The sequence below is a fragment of the Acinonyx jubatus genome, chromosome D4 (assembly GCF_027475565.1).
Source record: "Acinonyx jubatus isolate Ajub_Pintada_27869175 chromosome D4, VMU_Ajub_asm_v1.0, whole genome shotgun sequence".
In the NCBI taxonomy this organism is placed as follows: Eukaryota; Metazoa; Chordata; class Mammalia; order Carnivora; family Felidae; genus Acinonyx; species Acinonyx jubatus.
In genome coordinates, this window is record NC_069391.1 from 49,228,286 (window position 1) to 49,247,409 (window position 19,124).

The 19,124-nt window shown below is 41.4% G+C and overlaps 1 long non-coding RNA gene across 1 annotated transcript in view; it reads right to left on the bottom strand.

Annotated features, from left to right (window-relative positions):
* Nucleotides 1–317: 317 nt before the first annotated feature.
* LOC113595887 (uncharacterized) overlaps nucleotides 318–19,124 on the bottom strand; it is a 53,874-nt gene continuing 35,067 nt past the window's right edge. The window contains exon 3 of the long non-coding RNA XR_008291169.1: nucleotides 318–714. This is a non-coding gene — a long non-coding RNA (uncharacterized LOC113595887). The remainder of the gene's footprint in view (nucleotides 715–19,124) is intronic.

Below are 19,124 nucleotides of genomic sequence, written 5' to 3' on the forward strand. Positions count from 1 at the left end.
TGTGAGCAAGGAAGGGGCAGAGAGAGAGATACAGAGAATCTGAAGCAGGTTCCAGGCTCTGAGCTGTCAGCACAGAGCCCAACGTGGGGCTCAGACTCGTGAACTGCGAGATCATGACCTGAGCCAAAGTCAGACGCTTAACTGGCTAAGCCACCCAGGTGCCCGGAGAATTTTTGTTTTTAATACTTGCTTACAGGACTTGCAAGGTAAAAGTGAATACCTTTATAAAACACATAGCTTTAAATAATATATATCAAAATAATGTTGTGGTTACTCTGGGTTTGCTCTCTCAAATTGGTTTTTAAAAGTATTCTGTACTATGCTTCTTTTAATGTACTTCAGAAAAAAAGTGTTAAGTTTTCACCGGTTACAGATTTTTAGGCTTTCAGAAAGGAGAAGTTTAATTTTTTACATTTAGAAATGGAAAGAAAGATGTTAGACATAGCATATTTTGACTGATAACTAATTGTTCGTATGATGGCAAATTCAAACAAAGAAATACAAACAGAAGGGTAGCTAAGAGTTCATTCTTCTCACATGGAGAGGCTCACCAGTGGCTTTGCAAAATGGTTTCACCGAGGTCATGGTTCTCCCAGTCTCGGACCCCAAACATGACTTGGCTCCTTGGGTCTCAGTCTCCTCAGCAGTAATTACAAAGAAGGCTTAACATGGAGTCTTCCAAGTTCTGGCATTCTAGGACTGTGAATGTGAGCTCTGTTGGCAATAAATAACATTTACTCAGTTATTCCTCCTCCTCACCAAATGAGAAGAGGGGTGATAATTATATTCTTCCCAACCCCTGAATGTGACAATTTAAGAGAATAATAATAGCATGGTATGTGTAATAAGGCATTTTGCTGAAAGTTTTATATCCACTATGTATTATTTTTTTAATGTTTATTTTTGAGAGAGAGACAGAGTGTGAGCAGGGGAGGGGAAGAGAGAGAGGGAGACACGGAGTCTGAAGCAAGCTCCAGGCTCTGAGCTGTCAGCACAGAGCCCGAGGCGGGGCTCGAACTCATGAACTGTGAGGTCATAACCTGAGCCGAAGACAGCCACTTAACCGACTGAGCCATCCAGGCACCCCTTATATCCACTATATAATTCAATCCTCATAATGCCAATAACACAAAATTATTCTTGTTCCCTTCTACAGACAAGGAAAGTGAGGCAGAGAAAAGCTAAGTAACCCTCACAATAGCACCCAGTTAGAAGGAAAAAAGCTGAGGGAGTACTGAAGTGTGGTATAGTATATTGGCTCTGGGAGTCAGACTGACCTAGGTTCAAATCCTGACTTAACCATCTTTTGTGATTTAGAAGCACATTACCCAATCTCTCCAATCCTTCATTTTCATTACCTGTTAAATGGTGATGATACTGGGACACCTGGGGGGCTCAGTCAGTTGAGTGTCTGATTCTTAATTTCAGCTCAGGTCATGGTCTCAGGATCATGGGATCGAGGGCGGCTCCATGCTGAGTGTGGAGACTGCTTAAGATTCTCTCTCTCTCTCTCTCTCTCTCTCTCTCTCTCTCTCTCTCTCTCCCCCCCTCCCCCGCTCCTCTCCTCTGCTCACACACTCTCTCTAAAACAAAGAAAACAAAACAAAACAAAAACAAAAAATGGTGATGAGGCCAGCTGTACTTCCCTCCAAGAATTAAATGAAATAATTTGTTTAGCGTTCAACAAGTGATAACTATGCTAGAGATGATAATGATTTATATTACCTCCTAAAGCATTTCCTTTTAACAACATCCAGTATCCTAAGCAAACTGGCATTTCAAAACCTAAGCCCTGTGCACCGATGTCATTACACAAATGTTAACCTTTTCCTCCAATTAGAAAGACTAACGCAACATAACTGGCAAAGCTATTTCACATTTCACGTGTACTCAGAGACAAAGTCCAAAAAATTGGCTCTTTACGACAGATTGCTGTACATCATGTTACAAACATATTCCCCACTACTCACAGGAAGGCACTTGGCAATCCAGAAGGAATTCTTCAACATGCTAATTAATGCAGATAATATATCTTCCCAGCAATCGAAAAGGTCAGAGGAATGTATCACTTCTCTCTTCCATTGATTAAAAAACATTTGCATCCTCTTTTGACCTTCTTCCTATTTTACCCAGAAGAACTGACAATGCCCGCCAGGAATTATTGGATAATCCTCCACCCCATTGCCTAATGGCAAGAAACATCTTGACGCCTTTGGGCTCAGCTGTGCTCATTAGGTACAGAAATGCCCTGAGAAGATAGCGAATGTATTCAGATTTTTGTTTGTCTGCAGTTTGATGTAATAGTGTTTTATTTTTGGCCCCCAATTGCTCAGCAAAAAGAAAAAAAAAAACTTTGGGTAAGCTGCTGATTTCCTCTAAATCGCTGAGCACAGGGATTGTAGCTTGATAAAGTCATTTAGCTGCTAGATGTTTATATTCAAACCATGCCAATGGCTCTTGCTGGAGCTTTTCATGAGGAATGTGATGATGTCTACTTCTTCATGGGGTTGAAATAACTGTAAATTTACCAGTACTACCTCATAGGAAATTTTAAAAAAATTATTTCATCTTTAGGGCTTTGCAATATAAAAATTTATGTGGGTTTTCAATGAAGATGTTACAAAGAGAAAGTGTGTATGCTCTCACTGAACAAAGTTAGTTGCAACTTCCCTGAATATTCCTAAATCCTGAAGCATTAATACATTTGTCATTGGTCTTGAACATGGCATACTCAAGTCATTTCCCAGAAAGTATTATCAAGGCCCATTTGAAAAGCAAAATTCACAATTGTGGCATCAATACTAAAGTGAGAGAAGGAAGTAGGAGACCGGAGAACTTGTATAAATACACCTCATCTCCTTTTCCCTTTTCCTGTTTGTTGTTGTTGTTGTTGTTGTTGTTGTTGTTCTCTTTTCTCTCTCTTCTACCAACCCTGAAAGCAAAGGGATTAGCTGAGAATGTAGACTGCTTATCTAAAATCAGAAAAAAAGTGTTGAATTAGGAAAGCGTTGATTTTCCATCCATCCATCCATCCATCCATCCATTCAATAAACATGGGTTTTTTTGGATATCTGTAAAAGGCCAGACAATGTGCTAGAGACACATAAAACTATGTTGTTTGTTAAGTGAGTTATTCATGTAATAAACATTACCAATTAGCCAGTGTTTGATTCAAGAAAACCAAAAACAAGTCATTATAACATTTGGGGTGAGGTTATAAAAGTATTCAAGGGGTGCCTGGCTGGCTTAGTTGGTAGAGCATGTGACTCGATCTTGGGGTTGTAAGTTGAAGCCCCACATTGGGCGTAGAGCTTACTTTAAAAAAAAAAATAAAGAAGTATTCAAAATGCTGAGGAAGCAAGAAGTTGAGGAAATAACTAAGACGTCACCTGTAGTATATGCGACAGAGGCTGAGTTAAAGAGGCACACGGGCTGCCACAGGACATAACAGTAAAGCTGTCCTTGGAACCCTCAGCTGCTAAGGTACTCAGGAGGCAAAGTGGGGGTTGACAGAAAGATTGTGACCTCAAGAACCACATAGCCTTGGGCTTGCAGCCCTATCGTGGCGACTGTGTTTTTGGTCTTCCTTGCAGCTGGGTAAGCCCTTGAAATGAAGTTCCAGTCAATGGTTGCAAATAGAATTAGTGCTATAGATCGAATACAGATGGAACCACAAAATTCACATGTTAAAATCCCAACCCCCTATGTGGATGAGGAGGAGGTCTTGGGAGGTGATTTGTTCCTGAAGGTGAAGCCCTCTTGAATGGGAGTAGTGCTCTTATAAAAGAGACCCTAGAGAGCGCCCTTTGCCTCTTCTGCCATGTAAGGACACAGCTGTCTATAAACCAGGAAGAGGGCTCTCACCAGACATCACATTTGCTGGCACCTTGTCCTTATCCTTCCCAGCCCTCAAAGCTGTGAGAAATAAACTTCTGTTGTTTATAAGCCACCCAGTTTATGGTTAAGTTGCTATAACAGCCTGGTGGTCTAAGACAAGTAGTGTAACTTTCAAGAAGTGGCCTTAAGAGAAGGGATTTCTCCCCCCTCTCTATTTTTCTTTTTGTTGGTCGGTAGGTGGACATGAAAGCTGAAACTAGAGCAATGACCTTAGTTCCATCATCAGATGGAAACCTTGTGAGGAGGATAGAAAACAACATGAGCCACAGTCTGATGGATATGAAGTCACAGTACCAGCCCCATGTAGCCTGTGAGAGGAAAAACAAAGCTTACATGTTTTAGCCACTACTGGCTTCCTGTCACTCGCAGTTGAACTTAATCCTAACTGCTACCAACAATGCGACCTTAATCAAATACAACCTGAAACCCTCTGAGACTCACTTTCCTACAAAACAAGGATAATAATGCCTATATTTTTTTTAGAGAGAGAGAGCATGAGAGGGGGAGAGGAGTACAGGGAGAGAGAGAAAGAATCTTAAGCAGCCTCCAAACTTAGTGAGGAGCTTGACACAGAGCTCAATCCCATGACCCTGGGACCATGACTTGAGCTGAAATCAAGATTTGGACGCTCAACCAACTAAGCTACCCAGGCGCCACAATACCTATTTTTATAATTGTTGGGAGGACTGAATCAAAAGAATAAATAAATTTAATTCACCCAGAATAATGCCAGGTACCCAGTAGTGTTATTACAAACAGTTGCTATTATTATAGTGATGTTCTTTGTCTTTCCAAAGCTCATGCTCCACAAATCTCTAACACTTGAATAGCACTCCCATTCCCTGACCGTTGTAACAACTGTCATCAAGGTCAAGCACCAGCAGAAATCAAGGGTGTTTACTTGAGCAGTGGGAGATACTGAGGTAGGAGATGGGGGAGGAGGGGAGAGTAGGGAGAAATCGATAGTTCTTCTTTAGATATGTGAAGTTTGAGATGCTTATCAGACATCTAAGTGGAAATAGATGTAGAGTAAGCAATTGGATATATGATTCTGGAGCTAATAAGAAAGGTACTGGAGAGCCACAGATTTGAGACTTGTCAGCACCTCGATGCTATTAAAAGCTATGGGGTAGGATGAGATCACCTAAGAATGTAGATATCAAAATAAGGCGGCCAAGGACAGAAGCTTCAGCATTCTAATATTTAGAGGTCGATAGAGAATAAGTCCTTAATGAGGAAATCAAACCAATATGCTGTCTCAGAAACCTAGACACTCAATGTTTCACAGAAGAGGTAATCAACTGTACCAATGCCCATGAGAAGGCCGAGAGCACATTGGCATCGGTAAGATATGGGTCACTGGCAACTTGGATGTGGTAGGCAGTCTCTAATGCTCCAGCGAGCCTTGTCTCCTGGTATCATGCCCTTATGCAGTTTCTTCCCCTTGACAATAGACTGGACTTACTGATTTGCACTTAATAGAATACAGCAAACACGATGGAACTTCTGAGACGAGGTTACAAAACGACTGTGGCTTCTATCCTGCGATCTCTCTCTCCAGGGTTTGGCTTGGGGCAGGGCACAGGGTAAACAGATACTTGGGTTTAAATTGAGTGGGGATATTTCAAGGCAATGATGAGAAAGGAAGAGAGGGGTGTGGGACTTAACAAAGCTTATAAGGGAGTAGTTATGTTGGTGGTCTCTAAACTCTAAGCTGTGTGAGAAAAGAAGTGAGAATATGAGTGTGTGAGGAAAAGAGAAGACGGAGTAGGACAAAGCATGAGAATCTCAGTGGGATGAGGACCTGGTGGAATACCTGAGTAACTGAGGAGAAAGAATAAGAGGTAATGGGCAGAAAGAAAAACGCTTCTGAGATTTCAAAACTCGGGCTGGTGAGCATAATGTCTGCAGAGCAAGTGGCTCAGAGAGAGTGAAGGAAAACGTGGAAAGAAACTAAAGGTGTAGAATGAATCACTGATGTAGGTATGGAGGTCATCCAGGATTTCCACAGACATGTGGAAAGGATGACAGCGAGAGGGGCACCTGGGTGGCTCAGTCAGTCAAGCGTCCGACTTGAGCTCAGGTCATGATCTCACGGCTCGTGGGTTTGGGCCCCGCATTAGGCTCTGTGCTGACAGCTCGGAGCCTGGAGTCTGCTTTGGAGCCTGGAGTCTCCGTCTCTCTCTGCCCCTCCCCTGCTCATGTTCTGTCTCTGTCTCTCCTCTCTCTCTCAAAAATAAATACACATTAAAAAAAAAAAAAAAAGATGACAGCGAGACAGAGGTCAGGACCACCAGGCATGGAAGTAGCAGGTTCTGTACCCAGAATAAATGTCCTGCTCTGTATCACTCAGAGTGAGTCTGCTTTCCTGGAACCTCTAATCTTGGACATTAGCAAGTGGTAACCCATGTTAGAATCATAATTTATCTAAATACAAGTCTTTCTCATTTCTATTCTTCCAGATATGCCTTAAGCCTACAAACAAATGATATGTTTAAGGAAACATCACAAGAATCCAAAGTAACGAGCTCACACATAGAACTGGTGCCACCAAGACTGAATCACTCTAAACAGAGACAGTCACATTATACACTCATAGAGGCATTGAGTGATATAGAAGAAAAAATTGGGCTGGTTAACGCATGCTCCTCAGTCCCGTTAGGTTTTGTTGGTGAGCAGGGAAGATCAAGACATTGGGGGAATGTAGAAGGAAAAATAGGAAATTTTGACAAAGGAAATGAAAGGAAGGTTATGAGTAGATCTTTCAAGTCATTTGCACCTACTGAGGAATGAACTTTAAAAGAAATACTGTTCTATTATACAAACATTTTTCAGAAATATTAAAACACAATGGAGCCCATTTGTCTACAGGGTGACAATGTGAAAATCCCACTTGAAGTTTCGAAGAATCCTTTTAAATTATCTTAAATCTTAATTAAGTGCATAATCGTCACAACAGCACATGCTGGCTGCAGGGTTCTGAGCTCGTTTTCTTGCCTGTGAAATGGAGACAAGAACCAAATTTCATGGGATTTCTGTGAGAACCAACAGACACGGTATATATGAAAATGTTTTATAAATTGTAAAGTTCTCTATACAAAAAATCTCTTCATCATCAGCCATGTGAAACCATGTCTGTCATGTGAAAAACCATTGTTTTTGTCTACCCAGATCCTTGCCCTGCTTCCAGTAATAACATAGCTCCCCTTCCACTGAAGAATTGTTCTTCCTTATTAAGGGGTGGGGGTGCCCACTCGCTATCCTGGCTAAGCGATTCAGTACACCCCATGCAGCTGGCCACGGTGATGGGTCAGGAACAGCTGTGTCCTTTAAGTCAGTCCAATCCTGTTCTTCTTGGGTTCTTTTTTCTTTTCTTGCCAAGACCCATGAGAATATGTCCCTAGAGATACTGGTGACCATATCCTCCCTTGCCACCTGAAAGATACAGTTGACATGTAGAAAGAATGAGAATTGAGAGACAGAGTACTGAAAGAATTTCCATCATCCTATATGGCCAGCCCCAACCCTGTCCATCCCATAATTTCCTTATGTCAACTTTATGTGCGTGCACACACACACATATGTAAGCATTTGAGTTGTAGTTTAGTCACTTCCAACCAAGAGTCTGGCGAATATCGATTCCACAACAACAAACTTTCAAATTCAAAAATATGGAGAGAGGAGAACTTTCTCATTGTCTCCTTTTCAAACCATAGAATAGCGTCCAGAATAATGAAAACACAGAACCTGTAGATAGCCTCAGGATATATACAAGTATCTGTACACAGAATGAGAAACTACCCATTCTCCAGTATCATCAGGTAGCAATAATATTAGGCATTTTGTAGTATGTGATAGAGGAAAAAAACCTCTTAAAGAATATTGTTCATATACATTAAATCCCTTAAAAAGAAATTTCACAGTTTTAGTGCAGCTATTCTAAACTAATACATGTTGTTGACATAAAGTCCTAAGTAAAAAAGACGATTATAGTTGAATAGCTAAATTAGGTGCATTGACCATCCCAGACTTTTTCTAGAATAAGCAGCACACTTTACAGAGTAGAGTTCTAACAAGGCCAATTTCTGCTTCTATGTGCCACTTATCATGGAGATCTAGAGTGGGCGCAGCCTCAGACATACATCCAAAATGATGTATGGGGCACTGGGTGGCTCAGTTGGTTAAGCATCCGACTTTGGCTCAGGTCATGATCTCGCGGTTTGTGAGTTCGAGCCCCGTGTGGGGCTCTGTGCTGACAGCTCAGAGCCTGGAGCCTGCTTGGGATTCTGTGTCTCCCTGTCTCTCTGCCCCTCCCATGCTCATGCTCTGTCTCTCTCTGTCTCTCAATAATAAATAAACCTTAAAAAAAAAACTTAAATGATGTAAAGACACATTACTTTACAGATGAGGGCACCGAGCCCCCAAAATATGAAGCAACTTGAGGAAGTTCACTGTTTGCCAATAAATGAGGTGAGGATTCTTTGCTTATAAAGTAGTTCTTTGCTTTACAAAACACTACAGTATAATTTTCATTTTAATTGATGCTTACAATATAAATTTCCTAGTCTGTGACCATGTTAAAAAAAAAACTCTATTAAATTTGTAAAACTGACTTTTACACAACCCAGGAAAGCATTTATTGCATCTATATATAATTCCAATCTGGACACACTATTTATAATATCTGAAGTTCACAGTCTTTTGAATGAGTCAGGACTAGGAATGATAAAATGTTTAGATTGGCAAATCCCAATATCTTGAAGAAGTAGAGACAATTGCCGAATGGAAACATGATATTCCTATTAAATGTTCCAGTGGTTCTTAAAGCAGGAGATGAAATCCTTATTGCTCTAATTCTTATATTAGGTAATTTTAATCATTTCATGTTCTAAGTCACAACTGTTTAACCAGTTTCTCTTACAGTGCAATTATTTTCATCAATCTTTCTGTATATCTAATGGAACTGAGAGAGCTCCAGCAGGAATCATATATCAGCTGCCTCCGTGAACTATCCTTTTCGTTCAGTGAAGCACAGCTCAAAATAGGATTTCAAGGGTGTCATTTTTCAGATGTTATTTAATGTCATTTGCTATTTGCTTTTTATTTGAATTACTGAGCTCAATTTTCCAATCTATGGTTTGGCTTTTTGTATATCTTTAGAATGTGTTTATCTTCTTACATACTATTCTATACTATGCTATATATTTTCTTGTATATCTTATAAACTATAACATATATCACTTGTATATTTTGCTTTTGCTCAATAAGGACTGGTAGGAGGCTGATTCTCAATTTTTTGCCACCTCCTATCCCCCATCCCTGTACAGCCCCAGAAAGTTTCTGCAGAGAGACCAAATCTCTAGGGGGTTAAAACTGACGGTAGGCAACACTGAGCCTTCTACTAACCTTAGAACTGTATTTCTGTAGGTTTTCTTATGCCAACTTTCTTCTCCACTGCTTTTTCAGCAGACTAAGGCAAGTGTAGGGGGTAGATGTAGTGCTAGTCTTAAAAGCTACCAGTCACAACAAAGAGATGCCATACTTAAACTAAGATAACATATAATCATGGACACCAAAAACCAGAGGGGTGCAAAAGAACAGAAGCATAAATGTCTCAGGAGAAAAAATGCAATGCTTACTAAGCATTAACCTTTGGATGGAAAATTAAAACAGCAGTGAGATACCTTTTCCACTAATAAAAACAGCAATGTTGGGGCGCCTGGGTGGCTCAGCCGGTTAAGCGCCTGACTTCGGCTCAGGTCATGATCTCGCGGTTCGTGGGTTTGAGCCCTGCATTGGGCTCTGTCCCGACAGTTTGGATCCTGGAGCCTGCTTTGGGTGCTGTGTCTCCCTCTCTCTCTGCCTTTCCTGCACTCATGCTCTGTCTTTCTCTGTCTCTCAAAAATGAACAAACGTTAAAAAATAAAAATTTAAAAAAAAAACAGTACTCAAGTGTGTTCAATACTGGGGTGGTGAGATGGGCACTCTATCTCTTGGCATATCTTATAACAGTATAATACTTCTGGAAAGCTATTTAACAGCATATCAAGAGTCTTTAAAACATTCACATTTTGTCCCACTTTTGAGAACCACCACCCCCACAAGATAAATATCGGAGCAAAGGCAAAGATTAATGTATGACAGATTACTTTGGTGGTGTTTGCAACGATTAAAAAAATGGAAACACACCATCAATGCGCAAAAGAAGAAGAAATGAATTGTGGCATGGGCATAAGCTGAATTATTAAATAGTTCTTTAAAATGATGTTCCTGAAAATGTTTAAAACATGGAGACATTCTCACGATTTACCACCATGAAGAAAGCAGGGCACATGACAAATGTACTGCAGGAGAAGCCGTGGAACGGAAGGTACCTGTTTAACCTCCACGTGAGGAAACCAGCCTGAGCGGTTGCTGATGCCTAACGTTGCCTCAGCTTGTGATGATAGTGGTACCACATCATTTAACTTGTGCACATTTAATTCTGTGGCCTTAGGAAAAAATAAAATGAGGAAAATAACATCTAAAATAGTGCCTCCAAAGTCACCCGCATTTCCACTCAGTAAGTGTGTGCCCTTAAGTGAGCTGGGAATTATGAACTTGCTGTTCCCTCAGAAAATTTTAGCCTCTAAGGAGCTGTCATAGTGGGGGCATCTTGCAAAAATGTGTGTAGTACTAGAGCATACAGATACAATTCTATAACATTATCCTTTGCACATAAGCTCTTTACGGCATGGTAACTTCCCATAGGAATAGCTCCCGCGACGTCCCCTTGGGTCTCCATGTTGCCAAACTCAGCAGGTTGTTCTCCGGCTTCATCTTATTAAACTTCACAATGCACTTGATACATTTATGTCTGCTTCCTTCTAGCAAATGTTCACTTGACTTCTGGGAACATTATTCTCTCTTCCTTCTCATCCTATTCTCTCTTTAGGCTGTTCCACTGATCCCTTTTCCTCTCCTTTCAATCTAAAGATTGCAGTGTCTCATGTCTCAGTCTTTCAACATCTTCTCTGGCTAGACTCAGGTGAGCTTATTGAATGCCATGGCTTTAAATATCAACTGTAGTCATATGATTATAGCAGGACTAATACCTGACACTCCTACTCTGTGCCCCATTCCACGTATATTACATACGTATATTACATACGTATATTACATATGTATATTACATACACTGAGCAACCCTCACAATGGCACTATAAGATAGTTCATATTATTACTCCCATCTTAAAAGCAAAACTGAGGCACAGAGAAATGAAATCATTTGCCCAGAGTCACAGCTAATAAGGGATGGAGCCACGACTTGAACCCAGGCATTCTGGCTGCAATTTGCCTGCTCTTACGCACTATCCTAGATTATGCTACACCATTTCCTCAATGATTTCTAAGTTCTACCTCTACCTGTTACTTCTCCCCTAAAACCTAAGACTTGTACATTGGACATCTTTGGTTTGACGTTTAATGTAAACTTCAAACTTAATATATCCCAAACAGTATTTTTATACCCTTCAAATCTCTTCCTCCTGTAGCCTCTCTGTTCAGTAAATGGCATCCCACTATTCCAATTTCTCAAGCCATCCTTGACTTCTCTTTCTCTCATTTCCCACATTCATTTAAATACTGTTGGCTCTGTCTTCTAAATAAATCAAGAATCTGACTGCTTTTTTCATCTTTTCCCTAGCTACCACCCTAAAGCACATCACCCGGACTCCCACACAGTCTAATTTCTACATAAATTGAGACTATGTGATGTGCTCAGGCACATAGTTCTAATCCAGGCGCCCTCTGCTGGCGGTCTCTTCCATGGCTTTCCATTACTGCATATTTGGCTTTGGGGGAATGTTTTTCTGATACTATGAGGCAAATTAAAACAACAACAACAACAAAAACCCTACATAACTATTCAGATATACATAACTAGGAACATTTTAACACTCAACAAGTCTTTGTAATAAAGTTCTATTGGGCCCCAAATAACTTGCTATTTCCCTTAAAACAAAGAGCTAATAATGACTACACAAGGCATTTACATGACAGCCCATATAGATTTTCCTAAACTCATAGCTATTTGACTTGTAGTGATTTCAACCCACCATGATTCACGTGTATAGGCCCCAGCTGTAAAATATCCCTTTGCAGACTGCATACAAATGACTTCGCCCCAAGCAACCTCCTCTCTGGGTTCCAAATCAGTTCCTGGACTCCCAGCTTGTCCCTTCTCACAGCCCCCTTTCTCAGCACCTCCCCTTCTAAGCCAGTGCCAGACCCAGCATGGCCTCTCAAGATGTTACTGCTGCTTGTGTAGAAAATAAGGAACAGACAGAGGAAGCAGGGAGTACATTCAACAGGAAAAAGATAGGGAAGAAGGGAAGCAGGAATAAAGATTAGCAGACTGAGAGAGAATGTCCAGTTGGCATAAAATAATGATTTTGTCCTGTGTTTGATAAATGGCTTTGAAGGTGGTTTCCAAAAGAGAAGTCCAAACATGTACTGAATTATGGAGACACTGTTGTCCGCATTCTCTAAAGAGCACTACTTTGAAGGACAATATTCTTTTGGTAGCATGATTCAGGGGGTTTTTTTGGCGGTGGAGTGGGTAGGGGGTGAGGAGGAGATTGTCAGTATGACTATGTTGTTATTTTATTTTTAATTAATTTTCATATCCTGCTTTCTTCCAAAAAGGACTTAAGATAATTTCCAAAGATGTAAAGTAACAAGGAGGATTAGTATTTAAAAATTCAGGTCCTAATCCTGGATTACTGGATGGTGAACTGGCTAGAACTAGCCCTACTCTCTCTCCCAATGGGAAACTTATGTACAAATCCAACTTCTCCTTGCAGCAAGGCCTCAAACTTCCCACTGGTCTCAAGGTCTCCAGGTGATTTGCAGGTGTATCCCCAGTGTTGTTGCAAAAGCAGGCGCCTAAGCTCTGCCTGGCAACGAGGAGTCCCCGCCACTGACAAGGGCATTTGCGAGCTCACTCATAAAAAGGGGAGCAGTAAGTGTTGTTCTCTCTTCCCTGGAGATTCTAGAACTGCCCATCCCAAGGTGCCTCTGCACAGGGAAGTAATGCGTCTGTTCCCTCTCTGACCATGAGTTCTAGCCAACACCATCTGCCCCTACTGGTATTATTTGCTAGACTCAGTACAACATAGATTCACACCACAGAAGAATTAAGGACATACATACATTTATAGGAACAAGTAACGAAAAAAAACCCACAAGGGTAACATAGGAACTAGGGCTGATGATATAAATTGAGTGCATGCCACGAAGTGATACACTCTTGTATGCTACAAGTCCCAGTGATTTCAGCCCTCGTATATTCTTGCTCCCTACAATACCCAAAGCAAGAGTCCAAACACCCACTCCATGTGACCAAAGACAGTCCAAGCTTTCTCTAGGCTCCATTCACTGAGTGTATCTAGAGCCCTGCAGAAAGCCTCCATATGCCACAATTTGTCTTGGTGGTCATGTGGTGGTGACCTCCTCAGCCTGCCATCTGACTTTAGCAGGTCACTTCCGGCCATCTCAGAGCCAGCCTCATCCTGAACTCTGCTATTTCCCCATATGCCTTCCCTCCAAACACTGGGTAATTCCATACCTGAGGTCAATTTCCAGAATATGTGAGACTTTACTAAAAGCAAAGGAAATATCAGAAGGGAATTTCTATACAGACAAGGTGAATTAATTAGATATTAAAACGGTCACTACCTCTAGAATCCATAGGCCAAACCCAGTGCAGTTACTCCCTTACCCCAGACCTGGTATCCTGGCAAGTCCCAGCTTACCTCCTACAAAGGAATTTTTGACTCTGACTTCCCTACTGAATGTCAAGGACCCCAACTTTAACTTGGGCCCAATAATAGGGAAGAAAATCATGTTTCCCTCCCCACTCAGTGTCAGCTCTTGGACACAAGCACAAAAATCCGCACAGATATGAATACCCTAAAGAAGGTCAGTTTCACATTAATATTTGGAGACATCTAGTTCCCATATTGTCCAAAGTTCTCCATTCTGAAGTAAGATTTTGGCTTTAGCTTAACAAAAGAGAAATGAAAATATTTTTCTTAGCATAGAAAATAGCCCTTCTCAAAAATGAACCAGAAAACAGCTGACAGCTTTAAAATAGCAGCTCGAACTGACTTAGCGCCATCAAGATTTCAAAAATATTGACTCAATATTTTTGGTGGACCACAAACATGGTTCTAAATCTTGAAACCACTGTGGAGGGAAACATGATTCGCTCTGTGTTTCACAGTATCTATAAGAACAATAAACTTTCCCAGTGGCTATCACAGAGAGAGAGAGAGTACTGTGTAATGTGATGAAAACATCTTTCGTAATATCCATATAGTTAACATGGCAACAAGCTTTAGGAGGCTGTGTGACCCTCACTCCAAATTGGAGGCGTCATCATTCAGTAGAAGCAATTCTATGAAGAGCCATGTTAAAGCGGGTTAAAAGCATAGCTTGCTGCTGATCTGACTTAATCCGGAGGTAAATTTTTTTTTAATTTTTTTTAATGTTTATTTATTTTTGAGGCAGAGAGAGACAGAGCATGCACAGGGGAGGGTCAGAGGGAGAGGGAGACGCAGAATCTGAAACAGGCTCTGGGCTCTGAGCTGTCAGCACAGACCCTGACACGGGGCTGGAACTCACGGACCGCGAGATCATGACCTGGGCTGAGGTCGGACGCTCAACCGACTGAGCCACCCAGGCGCCCCCAGAGGTAGATTTTTTAAAATTCAGCCTGAGGTTCTTGCCTCGAAGAACATAGCCTCTAAGACAGATGGCTTCTAGAAGTTCTATGAATTAACACACGCACGCGCGCACACACACGCTTTTACTTCAGCGTATCCCTATTTCACAACAGTTTTTGTCAAAAAAAAAACATACATTTTAATGGCAATTTACAAGTCCAGATATTTGCTCATTCTAAATTTTTTTTTAACATTTGTTTTTGAGAGACAGAGCACAAGTGGGGGAGGGGCAGAGAGAGAAGGAGACACAGAATCTGAAGCAGGCTCCAGGCTCTGAGCTGTCAGCGCAGAGCCCGAAGCGGGGCTTGAACTCACAGACCATGAGATCGTGACCTGAGCCAAAGTCGGACGCTTAACCGACCAAGCCACCCAGGCGCCCCAGATATTGGCTCATTCTAAATCCATGCGAGATCTCGTGGTATACTACTAGATAGGCTCAGCATCTCAGAGTGTGCAATGACGTCTCATGATTTCCTACTGAATACATACTACTTGGCTTTCACAAATAAATTTGCCGAAGCTAACAACGCTGAAGGAAGCCAGATAGCGAGGCTTTTCTGCTTTGTTTTGTTTTCAGAAAAAAGGTGGGGGCTCAACTAAAGCTTGAAAGGTTTTCAAACCCAAAACCCTATTTTGAAGCTTTGAACAAAGTTGCGTAGCATGTCCCCAGCACACCCGGAGGAGCCTTGGTTAACGCAAGCGCCTTGGAAACGGTAAAGCTGAGCAAAAAGTCACTTGCAACAAAGGAAGAAATCTGAAGCAGGGTCTTATTCAAGCGACATAATCTACCCCCAGGTTCTCATACTTCTAAGCACATCATACGAGAACTGGCAGCTACTCATCCTTCTTCTTTCAGCGTGCAACTGGATGAAACCCCGGCTTTTCTCACCCCATCCCACACTGACTTTTAGCTGCTGGGTGCAGGCCTGTACTTCAAAGAAGAACTCCTCTTTCCTGAGCCCTGTTCTGAAACTTCAAAGGCCCTCACTGTCTTCGAAATGGTGACAAGTTTCCTTGCCGAGAAAACTTCCCCATGAGGATAATTTTGATATTCTGGGCACAGACGGGGCCCTTGCAGGGCTTGGTGACACATCTGGTTTGCGGCTTTGATGAACAAAGAGGCTCCGTATGTCATCATGACTCACTGCTGTCCTCATCCGCAAGCATTTCGCTCGGAGACTCTGCCAACGGACTCGACAGAAGTTCTGTCACCTTCTACTTAAAGTACGTCTTCCATCTCGTCAAAGCCAGGGCCTTCGTTCAGCTCATTTTCAAATGGCTTTGTTAAGAAAGGAGAGCAAAGTAGAAATGTTTTCTACTGAACAGAAGTTCACAGGCTTTCTTGACGGTAAGTCTTTAAAGAGTAGATTGAAACACCAGGGGGAAATTTCAGCTTCCTGAGACAAGCTGATCTGTATAATCTGACAGGAAGGTATTCATTCATTCATGATTTGATTTTCTTGGCAATAGCTGTGGCCATAGGCAAGAGTAAAATCTTTCCATTTAAAGCTTTAGTCACCATTATGGATGCTGGTAAAAACAAAACAAAACAAAAACTGTTTTGACAAAGCTTTTTTTTTTTTTTTCTATCCTGGAAGATTGAACATAGAATACTAAGCTAACTTTGAAAGCTGGAGGAAGTGCTTCTGTAAACAGAGGAGAGAGGGGGAAAGCCTTAGAGAGTTTGGTGTAGGCAGAAATCTGAAGACACAATCAAACATGACAGAAAAATACTTCTGCTCAGATTATTTGCTTCCAATTTTGCAACGCAGATTTGGAAGGCATTCTTTCCTCGATGAGATAGATAGCATCAATAATGTGGAGGAGACAGGGAAACCAGAGGAACCCCGTGGGAGGAAAAAGCTGGGTTGTTTTTCCTTTCCTTCTCTTCTGGCTTCTCTTCTTGCTAGGACATGAGCCCCCAACCCACTTTTATAAGTGCTTTGTAATGCAAATCGCTTATGTGTTCCTTGTAAGGGACAATCAATGACTCTAGAATAAATAACACGTAAGGAAGGACCAGGTGAGAATGACCGGAAGAAGCCATCATCTGTGGATTCCAGACCTCTGGAGCGAGCCATCTCAGCACCAACACCCTGGTTTCAAGGAATAAAACCTGAGCCCTTGTCTTTAATTCTAACTGGTTCCTCGATGCCTGAGGAGACACATATACCAGACCATAGTCCTTAATAAGAACCCCCAGACCCCAAACAAAGGCAAGACTCATGCTCTTTTCCTTTCCAAATCTCCCCGACAGTCTGTCTCTCCCTCTCTGTCTCTCTGTCTCTGTCTCCCCCCACCCTCCCCATATATATACACACATATATATATATATATATTCACTAAACTCTACTTTCACCTCCTGCTGGCTTACATTTCATTTTCATCCTGTGTGAAGCCAAGGACCCTCTTGGCTGGTCCAGTGGACACCCCACCTCTGGGTCCTCGGATAGGCCTGCCAGCATCACAGACGAAGACAAAGCTGACCTCAGTGACTAAGGACAAAGAAAGTCATGTAATGTGCATTCAACTGGAAAAATCTTGAGAGAATTCAAGCACCCAGATAGAAGCCTATCCTTATGTGGCAAAGGGAGTTACTGATACCATACAGATTTCTTTTTTTGTTTGTTTGTTTTGAGTTTTTTACCTATTTGGGGGGGGGGGGCAGAGAGAGAGAGAGAGAGAGAGGGAGGGAGAGAGAGAATCCCAAGCAGGCTCCACACTGTCTGTACAGAGCCTGATACAGGGTTCAAACCCACGAACTGTGAGATCATGACCTGAGCTGAAATCAAGAGTCACACACTGAACTGACCGAGCCACCCAGGCGCCCCCATATAGACTTCTAAAAATTTTCAGCTATTAATGTACAACGTTAGAAAGCATCTGGGTCAAACTCATATATATTCAAGAACATTACACCATTTCCAAGTTATCACACAGACCAAGGACAACCTCCTTGATCCTGAAATAAACCTTTAGAATTAAATCCTACTCTTAATTTTGTTTGTATCTTTGGACTTTAAAAAAAAAACAAGTATTCAATTATATTTCTATGAAAAATGAGAATGGAAGATATCATTCTTTCTGGACAACACTTTTCTATTGTAGGTGAAGGAAATCAATTTCTAGTATAATCAATTGTATTAATTGAAAAATAGTGTATGTGGAAGTTAAGAGAATTTTGTCTGGAGTTGGAATCTTACAGTTTTTGGCAAATCTTCGAAGCAGTTCATGACTGCAGAAAGTTTTAGAATTACTCATCTATAGAGATAGTTGCATTAATTATCCTGAGAGCAGGCAATAAATATTGTCTGTGAACTAGGGCTTTGATGGACATTGGAAGCAGTGACTTGGGGTACTGGGCAAGTGCATGGAGTCCAGTCAGACTGTTTTGCAGTTTGAGAACTACATCATATGCTTTACCCCTCAGCGTTCCTAGGGTAGAATTAAAATCCTCATAAGAGAACGGAGTTGTTTCCAAGAATTTGTACCTAATAGAAGCCCATCCCTCCTCCCATTAAAGATTCTCTTCTGAATGTAATTTGGGTTAACTTGACTGCTGAGACAAATGGGTACTTGAAGCCCCAAGTCCCACATCATAGACTACAATAGAAAAAAATTTATGATTTGTCCATTAAAAAAAAATAGAGTAAGTCTCTCTCACATCATAGAGACTAAAACAGAGAGTTTAAGAACTCATCTGGAATTAGGAAAAAGAGCCAGCTTTCTGTGGTCTATTTAATTTGTCTATGTCGAAATTTAACACTCGGAAGCTTTTAAAACTGAAATGTGAAATTGTGGTCAAGTTCAAAGAAAGGAAAATGAAATTCAAGGAAAGGTTGACTTTTCTGGATTAAATGCCAGTTCACTCTGCATAACCTCCGGGTGTTAGATGAGGCTCTCGGTACAAGTGGGAATACAATAAAAAATAAGGTAGAGATGGTTTACTTGGTATAAATGCTATTGGTGTATATGCTATTTTCTCAATATATATTTCTTAAATAAAACCACAGCTATCTGATTCCACCATCCAAGCCTTCTCACAAAGAACATACTGCCTCGTGACGCTTTCTGATTTCAAACAACTTTGTCTTTCACGATTATGCTTATTACTATAAGTTCTAAGCCTCTGCATTACTCATCAGAGGGGTCTCCCCCTGTCCAGCAGTGTGTGGAGTAAAAGCCCAGGTGTCTCCACAGCTGAGTACCTGCCTGTATCTCCAAACAGTCCCCGTTCCTGTATGCCCCAGGGTTTTGATTCGCCTTCCTGTTACCACATGGTGAGCTTCTCCAACGTCTTTTGTGACCATCGCTCCCAGCCACCGGATTCTACAACTGGGCCTGATGCCCAAGGAACCACATCTGCCACCACCTTGACATTAGCCAAGTTAAGACCGATTCTGGACTTCTTACCTCCAGAACTATAAGATAGTAAGTAAGTGTTTTAAGCTGCTAAGCTTG